The sequence below is a fragment of the Protobothrops mucrosquamatus genome, unplaced genomic scaffold, assembly GCF_001527695.2.
Source record: "Protobothrops mucrosquamatus isolate PMUCROS unplaced genomic scaffold, P.Mucros_1.0 scaffold432, whole genome shotgun sequence".
In the NCBI taxonomy this organism is placed as follows: domain Eukaryota; kingdom Metazoa; phylum Chordata; class Lepidosauria; order Squamata; family Viperidae; genus Protobothrops; species Protobothrops mucrosquamatus.
The window spans coordinates 500,747-517,876 of NW_015386757.1; the positions used below are offsets into that span (position 1 = coordinate 500,747).

Sequence of the window (17,130 nt, forward strand, 5' to 3'; positions counted from 1 at the left end):
TCTTCAAAAAGGAGGTGGCAAAATAATTCTAAATAATTCAATGTTACACTATGCTTTAAATGTGTTATAACCAGATTCCCCATTGTGCAGAATTACAAAGTGTTCTTGTGAATTATCTCTAAATAAATGTGAGACTAATATATTGGTGACTTAAGCTACAATCTTGTACATTTGTCTATAGTACACTATACAGAACACAAGTTTTAATTCTAATTATACATATTCTACTTATGCTTTTTTCATCAGATTGGGAGTTTTTTTCTGTTTTAAAATGATGACAAACTAGTCTTACATTAAATTTGTTGAAATAATTAAACACATAAACAGATTAATAATTAATGCACTGTAGACATATTTTAAGATTAATTGTAAGAAAGTTTACTTACATTTATTTAATAGAAACTTTCCAGGATTTTTAATACACATTCCCACAACTAACCAGCAGTGCTAAATTATTTTTGCAATTTATCTGGTAAGATTAACTCCTAAAGCAGCCCAAAAGAAAGAATTTAAATATGCAAAGTTTCACAATGCTGACATAACTCTGTTGGGTAATATACCAGCTCAACCATTTAAAAAAAACTTCTTTTTTTTAAAAAAAGGAATTCAGATAACATTTTTAAATCTGGTCATTGGATTCTTTTCTTTATCAAGAGTCTTCAGAAACTTGAAAAATACTGGATAATAACAGGTTTCTCATCCTCTCCTCTTTCAAAATTTAAGTCACCATGATAAACTGGGTTCTGTCTGATTTTTATATTTTTATTTCCTATCTTTCCCTAACTTTATTATTTATTCTTTTCCTTACACAACACAAATATCCTGCATAAACCTTAAAAATATTATACTTGCCAAATGTAAGCATTTCCTGGGCTGTTTCTAATTCTAGTGCTATATAGTTAGTGACTGAATCTTTCCTATCTTGGCTGAAGTTCATCAATAAATTTATTACAACTTATATACTGCTTCATTTCCAGAGACTCAGACTAATTTACAATATTAATACTAATTAATACAATTATAACTAATCAGTCTGGCACACCATTTGGAACAGGATGAACTTACTTATCCCCAAACATCTTTCTCACCTTTTATCAGTGTCTAAAAATGTAGAGAACAGAATAACAGAGTTGGAAGGGACCTTGGAGGTCTTCTAATCCAACACCTGCCCAAGCAGGAGACACTATACCATTCCAGATAAGTGGCTGCCCAGTCTCTTCTTAAAAATCTCCAGTGATGGAGCACCAGCAACTTCTTAAGGCAAGCCGTTCCACTGGTTAATTGTTCCCACTGTTAGGAAATTTCTCCTTACTTCTCGGTTGATTCTCTCCTTGTTTAGTTTCCATCCATTGTTTCTTGTCTTGCCTTCTGGTGCTTTGGAAAATAGATTGGTCCCCTCTTCTTTATGGCAGCCCCTCAAATATTGGAACTTTGCTATCATGTTACTCCTAATCCTTCTTTTCACTAGACTAGCCATACCCAATTCCTGCAACTGTTCTTCATATGTTTTAGTCTCCAACCCCCTAATCATTTTTGTTGCTCTTTTCAGCACTCTTTCAAGAGTATTCAGAGAAAATAGACCCCATATCTGGGGGCAAGCATCCCAAAGAAGGGGGGCAGGAGGTCATCACTGAATAGGTTCAAGATGGTGCTCCCTTGGTGGTGGGACCCTTAGCAAATCCTGTCTCCTATATCTGATCTCCCACATCCCACATCTTATTTCAAGTACTTATTTCAATAAATGAGTACTACTCATTTATTACTACAAAGAATAGCTCAACAGAAATACCCACTAGACTTCTGGAAATACCCCAAGAAGATCCACTTTGGAAACCAAGAAGATCCATTGGGCACTTTGGGCAGACCAAATGAAGAGATGCTTTCCTGTAGAGTATGCAGTGCTCGTTAACACCACATAAATTATATAATAGAGAAGAATATTTATTTAGAACAGCTACACAATTATCAGAAAAGTAAAAACAATAACAAAAACAGTAATGAAGAAAAATCACCAAGTACAAAGATCTGCAAATAGAAATAGAAAAACTGTGAAAAAAGAAAGCAAAGATGGTATCAACAGAAATAGGTGCCTTGAGTTCAATCCCCAAATATCTGGAGCACTGCTTGAGCATCTTTGACACTGACAAAATTAACATCAGTCAATCGGCAGCTTTATTTGGAACAGCTTATAGTCTGTGATGATACCTTTAACACCATCAAGCAACAATATCCCAGGTCCTTGGGAAGTAGGATAAAAATGCCAAATCCAGTCTAAACACCTGGCTGATTGTGCAACCAATCATAATAACGGCAACTGCCAGCTTGAAGTTGACTTCATTAATTGTAAATTCAAAATAAGCCCATAAACTCACTGAAAGGAATATAAAGAATTTATACAGTGCAAGCCAATGGAGGTCAATAAAGAATATAAGGAGATATACATAAGGGAAAAACTAGATGTTAAATGGACTAGTTTGCTCTTTTCTTTTCATTAAAAACAGCCTCAAGGGGAAAGTTTAACCTTTTTTCTAGTAGTTAATCAAGATTTCCCTCAACACTGACCAAGAAAAGGTCCTGGACTCCATAACTGTTCTTCAGGAAGCAGAAAAGCACATAGAGATAGTCTTGACTTATAAAGAGCTGGATGAAAGGAGAACATATCTAACTGGAATGTTAATCTAAATCTATAGACATTCCAACCCTAATTTGGAATATAGAGAATGACACAACCCTGAGCTCTGGAACTCTCTTTTTGGCCATCGGCTTCTCTTCACCAAGGCTGTACTCCAAAACCCAGATGGAGCCTCGAGTAACTGAAATTTAATTCAGTGAATTAAACATAGACAATGTGATTATGTTCCACGTGATTAATATCTTTTTTCCTTTTATCCTTTAAAAATCATCATTTGGTGACAGTGTGGAAGGAGATCTGTAAGAGCTGTATCAAAGGGTTTGGAGCGTGACCCAGGTATGATATTGTGCAGACCTGTTAGTTAGCATTAAAAAACAAGATCGTTACCCATTTCTGGGTAGAAAGCCAAGCTTAGTCATTATTTCTATTATTTATCTATATTAATTCAGTTTATATATTCATACCTATAATATATACTAAAAAGATAAATTCAGATAAAGAGAGAGAGAGAGAGAGAGAGAGAGGGAGGGAGGGAGGGAGGGAGGGAGGGAGAGGGAGAGGGAGAGGGAGAGGGAGAGATACACCATCACACTATCTCCCTTTAAGTTAAGGAACATCATTTAATTGCCAATAAAGGGAAATCATACAATTACTTGTACAGTCTTTATTTTATTTTTTCAAATAAATGCAGTCAAAGCTAAAAATTCCCAGATTATGTGTCTTTAGTTGTCTCAGCAATTTGAAAGAACCACTGGCATAAATAGATATTTTGACTGCATGCATACATTCTGGTATTGCACTAAGATTTATTCTCACAGAATAAAATGATCAAACAAAAAAAGTGTGGGCTTTCCTATGGTAAGATCTTGAATTAAGAATCAAAACTGCTTAAAAGGATTTATAAAAATGCACTCTAAAGGGCAGAGTTTATATGGCTAAATCATTATAGTATATGCTGAAGATTAGAAAGGCAAGCCTTCCATTTTCATTAGCAGAGTTTCGGTTACCCTTTCATACAGAGAATAACAACCAATGATTGACACTGCTCAATGCATCTCCAACATGCTATCTCAGAGAGATAGCTATCATCTTCAATGCATACATGTGTTTCTTCAGCCTCAACAAAGATAGCAGGACCAGAAGAAAGTTACTTGGAAGACAATGACCTGGGAATGATGGATGAGAAGTGCTTTCAATATTTCTGGCTCTTCTAAATCTTAGAAAGTGGGATTAAATCAAGGTACACCAAGTATACCCCAATTTAAACACTCCAAAACTATTTCAATGTAATTCAAGTACTGATTAAATCCATAAGCAAAGCATTTAGGCTTTTTCTTCTGTATCCTAGAACAAAATTCAACAAAACTCTCATTTAATGGGATACTGTGATGTTATCTCCTGCAAGGGGTTTGTATCACTGAAAAAGTTGGAATCCCACAAAGGAGATAAGCAGCAGTTGAAATTTCAAAAGGTAGGCTATGAATATTATAAATAATAAACAAACAAAATGGCCATCCTTGTGGCATCCAATTAATCATGCCCATTCGAGGGACTGGAGTTAAAAAGTTTTCTAGTCCCAATATAAAATATAAATCCTAATAAAAGGAATGCTTTTACAAATAATCATCAAATAATCATCCTTTTGCCTGGATGATTGAGTCTTCATTGACATATTGCAATGCAATTTGGGGAGAAACCCCTGAAGTTGGTGTGACAAGAGTTGGTGCATTCCAACAACTCTCTGATTCTCTGCCTAACTAATTTTGCTCTGACTGATGAAGTTGCTTGGATGAGCAATTAAATGTCTTAGATTAACAAGGATTGGTCCAGTTGCCATTATTCAATCTTTGGACCTTTGGCCTAGATGACTGAGTCTTCACTGACATATTTTTCATCAAAGACTCCCTAGCCAGACTTCCAGGAAGAAACTGGGGATGTTTTGGTATACTGAAAGTAAAGACAAGGGGAGATTTTAGTTTAGGCTTGTAGGGGAACTACATTTTCTAGAGGTGGAAAATAAGTTTTGCTTTTCTGTTTTCTACGATAACACTTCATTACAAATCCAACCCAAAATTGCTTGACATTAACCAGTCTCCTTCATTAAAAATCTGTTGAGGAGTTATCTTGGTTCAGATTCCATAAAGTTTAGTCTTTCTGTATCTGGGGTATATAGATGTAATCTCTGGGATACATGCCTCACACCTCACTCCACACCCCCGAAATGACAAGAAATATATTTTGCATTTTCCTGATTTAATGCTTCAAAACACACAAACTACAAAATGGTAAAGTGCCTTTGCCTGATACTGCAAAGAAGATTGTGCTGTAGCTCCTGTCCACTCTGCAGAAGTGTCTGGAAAAGGCAAACAAATCTGAATAGTGATACTTATTGCTTTAGACAGTTTGTTTTGTTGCTGTTGGGCTCCTAACTGCCATCAGGCTCCAGGAAAACTCAAATATTATAGGGAAAAGATAAAATACTTCTCATGTATGATTTTACAAAGGGACACCTCTCAAAATGCATCAGCAGAAGCAAACCAGTTACATGAAGTAGCTTTCAGGCAAATATATGTTTGCTTTTTCTGAAGACCCATTAGTAAGCATTTGCTGGCTAAGCAAGCAAACATTTTTGTTACACGTTTTCTTTCTGATACACGTGTTATCATCATGCAAAATGCAATCAATGAAAAAAATGTAAAACAGGTCATCTATGGTGGGATGCCTTTTTGTTTTGAAAGATGGAGGAGGGCCATCAAAGGAACCCCATCGAAGACAGGACAATAATGGCTATCAAAAAGTAATGGATCATATCAAAGGGATGCCCTTAACCAGCATTGTGTGTCTGATATCAGAAAGTCAAAGCAGGATGCAACTGTCATGTATACAGGAAACTGTTCGGGGAAACAGCCCAAAAAGAAAAAAATAATTACATCTCGAGGGCAGGAAACATAGAGCCAGACTAATATAAATGCAGAAGGTACCACAGAAGTCTAGGCTATAACTCAGTCCTGCAATAAAGGACTGGACTCTAGCCAATTAGGTTATGATTCAGACTCAAGCAATGAAAAACTCCTGTGAGTGAATTAAATAGTTTTATAAACAGATGGAAGACTTCAGGGATAGCTCTTCAAAGAAAAGACTCCACCTGGAAAGTGGAGAAATTGTACTATCCCTGCCTCTGGATATTATTTAGATCTCAAGAGAGACCTCAAGGGAGATGCTTCCAACTCTTATGCCTAAAGAGAGGCCTCTGGAAACAGCCACTCATGTTCGTAAACAAAAGGTGTAAGAACATCAGGGAGAAAAATAGATCGGGGACCTCACTTGAAAAACAGAGATGGTGAACTGAAATATTTAGATAATTCGATGAAGAAGATGAACACGTATTTGTTACCTGCACTCAAATCCCAAACCCCATTCCGTCTCAAGCTCTGCATCAGGTGAGGGAACTAAAATCTAACCAAAGGATACAGCCTTTCTCAATCATTTTTTTCTCAGATTTCTAAAGGGCTCACACTTTGTGCTAAGGCAGTGATGGCGAACCTTTTAGAGACTGAGTGCCCAAATTGCAACCCAAAACCCACTTATGCATCGTCGAGTGCCGGGTGGCTGTGGGCCATTGGCTGGGTGTGGCCCATTGGGTGGGCGTGGCCCATTGGCTGGGTGTGGCTGCAGTGGTAACAGCAGACTGGGTGGGACTAAAAAGTTCAATCAATCAATTCCAACTTTGCAAGAATTTTTTTTTTCCCACGAAAAGTTGAAATTGACTAATTGAACCTTTTTTTTTTTTTTGCACACGGCGGCGGAAGCCTAAAGCGAAAAGGTTTTATAAAATCCAGCTGAAGGCCTAGGACTGGGGCGACGGCGCACATGCCCACAGAGAGGGCTTTGAGTGCTGCCTCTGGCACCTGTGCCATAGGTTCGCCACCACTGTGCTAAGGCATAAGGTGACTCGTTTGGAAAAGCTTAGTATACATGTATGGATAGAGTCAGTGTGGTTTATAAGCTGTGATGATAAAATGTGATTGATTTAATAAACTACCAATAAATTTGTGCATAGTGCAATTTATTATTTTAAGAAGAAGAATCAACTGAATGCTAGAGCTCTATATTTTCAGCACCTCTCTGAATTATCTTGTTCTCTTACTTATCTTGCTAAACAATTTTCCTACTTTCACCCATGGTGATTTCTCCAGAATATGACAACTATAAAAATCCAATATTCAGGGCCTGTTACAGAGCAGACGTATATTTATGAGACAGCCCCTTTATACCTTACACATTATTCTTCCAGTGTTGCTTCATTTTCACTTACATTGTATGATCCTTCATATCAAGAGGCCCAATGATTTAGAAAAATACTTAAAAATGTTGGAATAGTTCCACATTAAGCCAAAATAGCAACATTCTCAGTACAAAGCATATCTCCGATTATGTACAATCCATTTCACGGGCAACACTCAAGTGAACAGTAACATAACTGCCTTTGAAAAAGGCAATTGCAGACATGTTGAAGATAATAAAGTATAACTCACTTAAAAAGTATAACTCATTTTTGGCAAGCTGCTTTAACAAGTAGAAAGTCAATAAGCTAATTTTAATTTTACTACAGATTTGGTTTATCCCTAAAAGAGCCTTGTATATTCTGTTGAAGAGGTGTTATCGTAGGAATTTGCCATAAGATTACAGGGTTTAAAACCTGTGATAAATGACATTATGGCTTAGGCCATACTTAGCATAATGCATGAATCCAAACACGATTGCCTGTAAAGCATAGTTTGCAACTAATAATTATGCCAAGCAGATCAATATAGTTTGTTTAACACATTATTTTTAAAAACAATATGCACAATGCATAAACAAAGTCCATTTAGTTAGTTGTTGTCAACTCTTAACTTGCAATGTCCATCCCAGGATTTATACATGGATTTTGTTCCATTGGACATAAATGTCTCAAAACCTGAACCTGGAAGCTATAATACAAGTTCTATCAAGGTACTAGAATAGGAAGAAGACATAAGATGGTAACCTTATTGATTCATCTAGCTTTTTGTGGCTTTAGAGATCCATGTTCTTAGATTTCCTTTGTGGATTACACTTGGGGACAATATATTGTAATGGTTTTATTTCTATTTGCAATTTTTTTCCAATGGAGAATTGCAGAGTAGAAATCTTGCTCTGTTTTGTGGCACTTAGATTTATTGTATGAGCAGATATTAGTAACTATGTGGAATTACTAGGACAGTAATTTTCATTTATCGTAATTGCCTTTGCAATATAATCACACAGGTGATCAACTTTTGGATTCTTTGCTTTTTATCAGTCTTTCTAATGCAATTTCACCTGCTAATCAAAGCATGTTAATGCTTCCTTTTACCAAAAACCTGTACTGCTTTTCTTCATTTATCATATACTTTCCATGCCTGATTAACATTTTAAATCTCTTTAACCATTTTTATAAGAGACTAATAAAAAATCTATTGTGTGCTAATTGCCATTTTATTTTTAACACATCAAAGGGAAATAGATCAGTCAGGGTGTAATTGAATGTATTTTGACCCATCTGTGGTCTGATTCTGACTTCAGAGAGGCTGGATTATTTTTAATGTAGATTTCCATTTAAAAACTGCAAGAGGTAACTTCTTGAAAAACATCTCTCTCTCTCTCTCTCTCTCTCTCTCTCTCTCTCTCTCTCCCTCTCTCAATAAATTCATGCATTGGATTGCACTGCTGACATAGCCTCTCAACAGATAACACCAGCAAATGCTGACAAGGTTAAAATGGCAAGCAATAATGCATTCAGGCAAAGCTGATGGGCATCACTACCCATTCATATGCTTCATTCTTACCAGTCAGGTATTCTGCAAAGAAATAGCTTTTTCTGTATTTTAGCAAGAAAGATATCTGAAAATAATAATAGTAATCTCTACAGTCCATTGAAACAACCATATAAAAAGTCAAATATAATGTCTACAGGGTGGATACTAATGGGGCTGCTTTTCATTACAGATAATGAACTCCCTTTGAATGGCAGGAAAGATACAGGTGGTCCTCAACGTATGGCCAAAATCGAGCCCAAAATTTCCATTGCTAAGTGAGACAGTTGTTACGTGAGCTTTGTCCCATTTTACAACCTTTCTTGCCACAATTAAGTAAATCACTGCAGTTGTTAAGTTAGTAACATGGTTGTACAATGAATCTGGCTTCCTTGACTTTGCTTGTCAGAAGATCGCAAAAGGTGGGATCACGTGACCCTGGAACATAACCACCGTCATAAATGTGACCCGGTTGCCAAGCGCCTGAATTTTCATTGTGTGACCACGGGGATGCTACAACAGTCATAAGAGTGAAAAAAAGATCATAAGTCATTTTTTTCCCAGTGCCGTTGTAACTTCGAATATTCAGTAAATGAATGATTGTGATTTGAGGACTACGTGTACTATAATCCAATGTTTCTCAACCTCAGCAATTTTTAATATACGTGGACTTCAACTCTGGGAATTGAAATCCATCCATTTTAAAGTTGCTGAGATTGAGAAAGATTGTTGTAATTAGTCCCTCAAAACAAATTCAACTTTTGGTGGCTATATGGACAATGTTTGTAGTTTCCTTGGCAACCAGGTTTGTCACTGCCTTCTTTTGGGATACATTTTGACTTTCAATGCTAGTATGCGCCCCAGAAATTGCCTTTCAGAAATATATTGTTTTGTATCAAGGATAAAAAAGGTTACTTCTGGATATAGGTTTCTATTAAGTCAGAAAACCTAACTTATGCTTTTCTTCTTCTAAAGTGTTGGACCCCATACTATAATTTTGATATGTTTCTTTCTTCAAACCAAAAATTGCACTATCAATATGGAAATTATGGCATATTTGAAGGGGAAGTCCAACCTGGAATGGCAGATTTCTATGTTTATAGGAAGAACAAAAGTGTTCATTGCTTGAGTTCATTTTCATAAAGCTAGCTTTTCTGTTAAGGAATCTAGAACCGTGTTATTTTGATTGAAAAAAAAACCAGAATACATATCAGACAGGCAGGGACAGATCTGAACTTGATATGGAAAAGGTTATCCTATTTTCTACAAATGCCAATCAATATCAAAGAGATAGAATAGCAACTGTAAAAATAAAGGGCATGGAATATAAACTGTAGAAATAAGTATGTTTTGCTATATATTCATGTCGGTTATATTAAAATCTAACATGGATCTTGGAAATGAAGTTTAAAAGAAAATTTTTTTGAAAGTTGCTCAATGTAATTTGGCAATGTTCAAAATAAATATAACAGCATTTGTCAAGCAGAATTCTGTCAGTCTTCAATCCTTATGTTCAAATAGCTTATCCAATTCTGGTGAAGAGGCTTGTTATTTGAACATTGCAAGAAGAAGCTCACTAAAATATTTCTGAGTTAGATTAAATATTGCCTTACTTTTAAACAACTCACGTACTATACATTAATAATCAGCTTGTTTTGTAGTAAAACGACTTCATTCTATGCTGAAGAAATAGCATAGAAAATTTTGTTAGTCAAAATAAAGATATTTATTTAAATGATTATGGTATTCTAAACATAGATGTGCTAATGCCAGAAAAATAGAAAGAAGTATATACTACTTTGTCTGCAATATTATATGTGTAATATCTAAGTCTTTGTCTTCATTCTTGATATGTTTTTTCCATGAGAAGAGAAACTTGGAGTGCGTTGATAATCCTAATACCTACACTGTAACATCTATAATTTTTATTAACCGAAACAATGATACAAAGAAAAACAACAGTGTTAATAATGATGATTATTATTAAGGGAAAAAACAGACCCAAGAAACTACAGACCGATCAGTCTAACATCAATACCTGGAAAGATTCTGGAAAAGATAATCAAAAAACAGATCTGCGAACAACTAGAAGCAAACAAAGTTATAACCAGGAAGTTATAGCCAGGAAACATTTGTTAAAAACAGATCATGCCAAACCAATCTTATTTCATTTTTTTATAAAGTGACTAAATTAGTAGACCAGCTGTGGACATGTAGATTTCAGTAAGACATTTGACAAAGTAGACCACAACCTGCTGCTTAGTAAGCTAGAAAAAGGTGGGATAGACAACATCACCACCAGATGGACCTGTAGCTGGCTGACAAACTGTACTCAGCAAGTAGTCCTCAATAGTACTACATCCACATGGAGAGATGTAAGCAATGGGGTACTACTTTAATATCTTCATAAATGTCTTAGATGAGGGAATAGAAGGGGAACTCATCAAATTTGAAGATGACACTAAACTGGCAGGAATAGCCAACACCCCAGAAGACAAGTTCAGGATCCAAAAAGATCTTGACAAACTCAAACAATGGGCCCTATTCATCAAAATGAATTTTAATGTGGAGAAAAGCATAAAAACAGTAACTGTGAGAGGGACCTTAGAGTCCCAGTGGACGATTACTTGACTATGAGCCAGCAATGTGCAGCAAGAGCCAAAAAAGCTAATACAATCCTGGGTTGTATAAACAGAGGCATAGAATCAAGATCACGCAAGGTATTAGTACCGCTTTATAAAACCCTAGTAAGACCACATCTGGAATACTTCAACCAATTTTGGTCACCATACTACAAAAAAGATGTTGAGACCTTGGAAAAAGTTCAGAGAAGAGCAACTAAAATGATCAAAGGCCTGGAGACTAAAACATATGAAGAACAGCTGCAGGACTTGGGTTTAGCTAGTCTAAAGAAAAGAAGAAATAGGGGAGACATGATAGCAGTATTCCAATATTTGAGGGGCTGCCACAAAGAAGAGGGCATCAAACTATTCTCCAAAGTACCAGAGGGCAGGACAAGAAACAATGGCTGGAAACTGACCAAAGAGAGAAGCAACCTGGAATTAAGGAGAAAATTCCTAACAGAAAATTAACCAATGGAACAGCTTGCCTTCAGAAATTGTGGGCGTTCCATCACTGGAGATTTTAAAGAAGAAATTAGACAGTCATTTGTCTGAAATGGTATAGGTTCTCCTGCTTGAGCAGGGGGCTGGACTAGAAGACCTCCAAGGTCCCTTCCATATTCTATTCTATTCTATTCTATTCTATTCTACCACTACCACAATTTTCATATTTTACCACTAAGCAAAAGAGAACACCAAGAATACTATCACAACCTAAAACACACTATATAGGCAACAATAGTTAGCACAGCAAAGAATATGACACTTAAAGTTACAATGAAAAATCAACCAAATAATTTTTAGCATCAAATATATGATTTATAAGCTGCAGGAAAAAATATCAATAAGAAAGTAATTACAAAAATGAAACAAAAATGCTATTAAAGTCAACAGGAGATATGGGATTTGAATATGCAAGTCAAAACAGAACCTCGAAGATGTGGGCTTAATCTTTCTAAGATACCACATGTCTCTGGAAGAAAAACAGCTTAGAAAGGGTTAAATTTCATCAAGAGACAAATACCCATCTACAAGTGCCCCAGTACAAACAGTACTTCTTTGTGCTGCATATTCAATCATTTCTACTACTGATCAATTATATCTGCATCTTCCCAATTATGTAAAGATCTGTACAGAAGATCAGTACAGAAGATACTTCTAATTCTCTCTATTTCTCTGTTTTATTCTATTTAATCGATTAACTCCTCATTTCCATTTCCATTATTTCAAAAATTAGCGATTGTCAGAATCACATTAGGCATATATTGAAAATACCAGATTTAAGGGCAGTTGCACAGTTACCTTCCTTGTTGTCCAACATACCCACTTTCATGCTCCTGAGTGTAAGAGATGACCAGACTAAGCCCAAGGGAGGGGTCAAACAAGTCATTAATCATGAGTCCCTTCGCACTAACAAGAGATCCAAGTCCAGCCCATTTTGAATTCCTTCTACCCTTATCTACTGTCCATTTCTGTTGAACAGTAGTAATTCAGATTCTTATAGAGAGCTTAAGCTTGCAATGAATCTTTATACTCATTTGAACTGCCTGAATCTTCTGATTTCCTCGGCATTTGACAATTAGTTTCCTGTATCCAAAGGCAAATTTTAATTGAGCTCCAATCTCTACACATTCTTTTATCACCGGACAGTGTGGAAGAACATAGACCAAGACTTGTAATGCCTTATTACACCCATAAAGGCCATTTGATTCCACCATTTCTTTGAAGGATGCAATCCCAAATTCAATCAAGAGGCACTATCTCTAGAATCCACTAGAGGGCAGCCTCTACAAAGACTGACATTATTCTAGTTTCCAGGTTAAGCTGAGCATGCTCCATTGAAGTTTGCCAGAAATTCATATTGCAATAATGGAGCAGAAAGACCAACTGTGAACCACTTAATCAGAACATCTTTTCCTAAACCAAGCACATTTATAGTTATCACCAAATTTGAAAGCAATATACTAAGTCCATTAAAAAAGTATGCAAGATTTGGAAATTCTTTCAATTTGCCTCTTCTGTGTCAGTTTTAACTGAAAAAGTTTGAAATTTAAAATTGTGTAAATTATGTCTAAAATGGAAACTAAATTATTAGCTCTTTTTCTAAAGCTAGCAAATTTAGAACAATACAGTTGGTGATCTTTCATTCCTCTTTAATTCCAAACAACTTCTCAAAGTATTATTAGTGTCAAATAATGAAGTATAAAAAAATGAACCACGAAGTCATGGAAACAGAAGTTCTTTGAAAATATTATAGGAAGTACCAAATTCTTTCATACTCATTATATGAATCAAAAATCAATCATCATTTTGCAATTATTCCCATACCAATACATGCAGAAATCAACACCATTTTTTCTTATTTATATTTTTAAAAGCATAGGAAAATAAACTATTTTTAAAATAAACTTTTCAGTTACATTGAAATTATGTATTACAGTAAAGTTTGATAGTTGAAATATCACAGTAACGTTAACATTAAAAGGCTTATTTTTTCCTTTAAAAATTTGTTATAACTTTAGTTTGTGTTCTGCTCCCTCATTTATATACTACATTTCAAAACAATAACTTATCTATGTGAGAACTACTCTTAATATAATGACATTAATAATGGTTTCAACATACATCTGGCTGCCAATTCATTAAATATCTGTACAAATCTTGCCTGGTGGAAGGTAATCTAGGCATCTAAGTACCTATTAAACCTTTTAATGAAAGTGGATTTTATATTTACATTTTATTTAAATTTGTGCCACAAAATGAGTGTTAAAATGTTGTGACTAAATTACATTGTATGACCTCAAGTGAAAACCTGTTTCTTTCTTATTCAGAGTTGATGTCCAAAATGTGACGTGAAAGTGGGACACTCAAAAAGGCCACAATGCAACACTAGAAAGGGCCAGAACAGTCAAGTAATTGCTCTGGTAGGATGTTTTGCCAAAGAATTACATAATATGAACGTTTGCTGTTGGAAATATCTGAAATGCATGAAAAAAATCATTTCTCATTTCATTCAGCAATGCAATCCTCTGCAAAATGGCACAAGGCTGCCAAAATGAACCCACCGGTATTATATTACTTTCATGTGCTGCAAAAATATTACTGTGACATTTCATCTGGACAACCATCTTAAAGGTTAATTCTGTTTCCTATCATAGCTATTCCTGTAGGTGAACCATTTGGTGCAGTTTCTATTTACCTATTCCAAACAATCGTCAACTGTTTCATTGCTCAGTCTCACTGTTAAGAACATATTGACTTACTGCCTACTCTGCTGTTTAATTCATTTATGCTTAGAGTCAGGCATGAACAGAGAATTTGAAATGTGACATCTGCAGGTTGCAGGGTCATTTGAGGCTCTGACAGCACCAAGGGAAATCCTGACATATAAACTGGTCCTGATTTCTAATCTTCCATGTTCAAAACACATCAGATATTCTTCCCAGAGGAGCCCAAATGAGCCTAAAGTTTTAAATTTCTTTTGGGTTTGAAATCTTGCAAGGAAGACCAATATACTTCAAAGATTTAAAATAAACCTTATGTTTCTTTTCAGGTAAAGCTACCATTGCCTCCAGCAAGAAAATTCCAGCAACTTTGACTGAAAAGACTTAAGAATAATTAATATCCAGGGGATATTTCCCACAATTTTGCCACTTAGCAAACTTCCATTTGTCCTCTTATCTATCCTTGTTGAAAGCCATGGCAGTTGTAGGTAATGGGTCATTTAGTTGACAGCATCTGGCTAGCTTGTCATCAATTAAATATGGTTAAAGCTGGAATAGGAAAGTTACACAAAAATGTCTGGTAAAAATTGTGCTGAAAGGAGCCAGCACATTTTTTATTAGATGTGACCAAGACAGATAGACTCACATTGCCTTAACCAGGGGTTCTCAACCTTTTTAATGCCGCAACCCCCAACCGGTCGTAAGTCGAGGACTAAACCGGTCATAAGTCGAGGACTAAGCCGGTCGTAAGTCGAGGACTAAACCGGTCGTAAGTCGAGGACTAAACCGGTCGTAAGTTGAGGACTTTCCCTGCCCGGGAGCGCCGCGCATGCTTGGTTCCGCCCCCTGCGCCGGCTGAGGCGTAGCTGGCAAGTGGCAGAGACGGAGCAGGCCGACCACCTCAAGGGAGGTAAGGCACCCAGCTCAAGGGAGGTAAGGGGGGGAAAATGGCGGACAGCCTTGCTTGGCGACCCCCATGAAATGGTCGATCAACCCCAAATGGGGTCGCGACTCATAGGTTGAGAACCGCTGGCCTAAACAGTGATCAGGAATGTTGGGGCATGGGGGGAGGCTAAAAAGCCTAGATGGCAAGGACAATGTGTGATTAAAACCCTTCCTTTATTAAACATGTTTAGTGCAACACAAAAAGCAACAGGACATCAATTGTGTAGTCATCAGCTTAATATTTTTTACTATTTTCTGTAGTTGTTCCTAGCATTGACCCCACTGTAGATATGGCTGGATATTGGTTTTAACTTTGTTTTTATTGTTGTTTAATTATGTAAACTGTCGTCGCTTGGGTTGGCCAGAAGTTCACAAAAGCAAGTTAGTTAATATTAATTATTATTTTATATTTTTCTAATGCTTTTCTTTGAAATAGTTGCATTCCAGGTTTTGAGTCCAAAGCTCTGCCTCTGGATTGCCTTCCTTAAATATTCTTAAACCTTGTGATCAGATTATGGTTCTGTTTAAGCAAACATTGTAATTTGTATATTTCATCAGTCTACCTCGTAACTTTTATAAGCTGTATTTTATAGCCATGCTCTGATACTAGTTTAATTCTATTGTGCTATATAGGCTCTAAATAATGTTTGTTGCTCAGAATTCCATTCTGACACAGGGCAATAAATATTTTAAGCGTATGTACATCCATTTTTCAATAGTATTTGCTGGGATTTGGCTTATAGCATAAGATGGAAACCTTTCTCCTTAACTTAAATTAAAACTGAAGAAACAAATTGTATATTAGCAAAACAGGCAAGCCAAATAAGCATGAAACACGTGTGGCTAATTCTGTCTTCATGGGCAGTTTTCAAGTTATTCTTAGCTGAGATTTTAGGTCTTTTTAACTCAATATTAATAATAGTATGCTATAATAATATATGCCCATGCATAGGAAGTCATCAACATTGAGGTTTTCTTAACAATGTTTAACAACTCTTGTGAAGAGACAAGTCACTCAAGAAATTTATCTACAATTGGAAGTCCTTTGTGGACTTTTTGCAGGAAATGAAAAAAAAACCAATTATGACATATGGATTTGACAATTGGTTGTTTTTTTTCATTTGGCGGAAAATGAACACTATTTTATAGTGTTAAACTAAGAGTTGAATATAGGTTTTTCTTATATCCTTAGAGAAAGAACTGGGAAGTCATTTTTTGTATATATTTTTGTTTCCCTTTTTTTGTTTTTATATCTTTCTGGGCCTCCATCTCTCTCTCTCTCTCTCTCTCTCTCTCTCTCTATCTATCTATCTATCTCTCTATCTATCTTTCTTTCTTTCTGATTGTTAATTTTTATTTGTACATTTTGTAAAACATTTATTATATAAAAAAATTGATGTTTTCTCAATGATGCTATTGTTTGATCATTTCTGTTTTTCATGCTGGTGTTTGACTCAAACAAAGATGTTGCTGAGATTGTCCTTCATATGACTCTGTTGTTAATCTAAAGAAGCAGCGAATACAGCACTACTAAAGAGAGAAGTCAGGAGTATGCGCCTATTAAAAGCATGTTTGTGCTTCTCATGCCTGATGAGGTATGCCACTGCTTTTGAAATAGGCAAGGTCAAGAAACAGAAACAGCACCGATTCCATGAATGTTCTTTATTTTTCTAGGGTATAATAACAGAACCTTGAAATCTGTCAAAGTTTCTCTCTGTCCCCTTTATATCAAACAAAATCAAAGTGGGGTTATTTTTAGTTTCTCATGCTTTCCGCTTTCTTAGTAGTGAGTTATCGTTTCTCCTCCCTTAATGTTTCATTGCCTTCTTTAACCTTTATTGAACTCAGATCTGTATTCTTTCACAGCCGTAAACTGTCGCTACCTCTACTTT

The 17,130-nt window shown here is 35.8% G+C and overlaps 1 protein-coding gene across 1 annotated transcript in view; it reads right to left on the reverse strand.

Annotated features, from left to right (window-relative positions):
* The window catches only part of PIGK (phosphatidylinositol glycan anchor biosynthesis class K), a 101,265-nt gene that overhangs the window by 21,520 nt on the left and 62,615 nt on the right, over window positions 1-17,130 (reverse strand). The gene's annotated exons all lie outside the window — the stretch shown is intronic.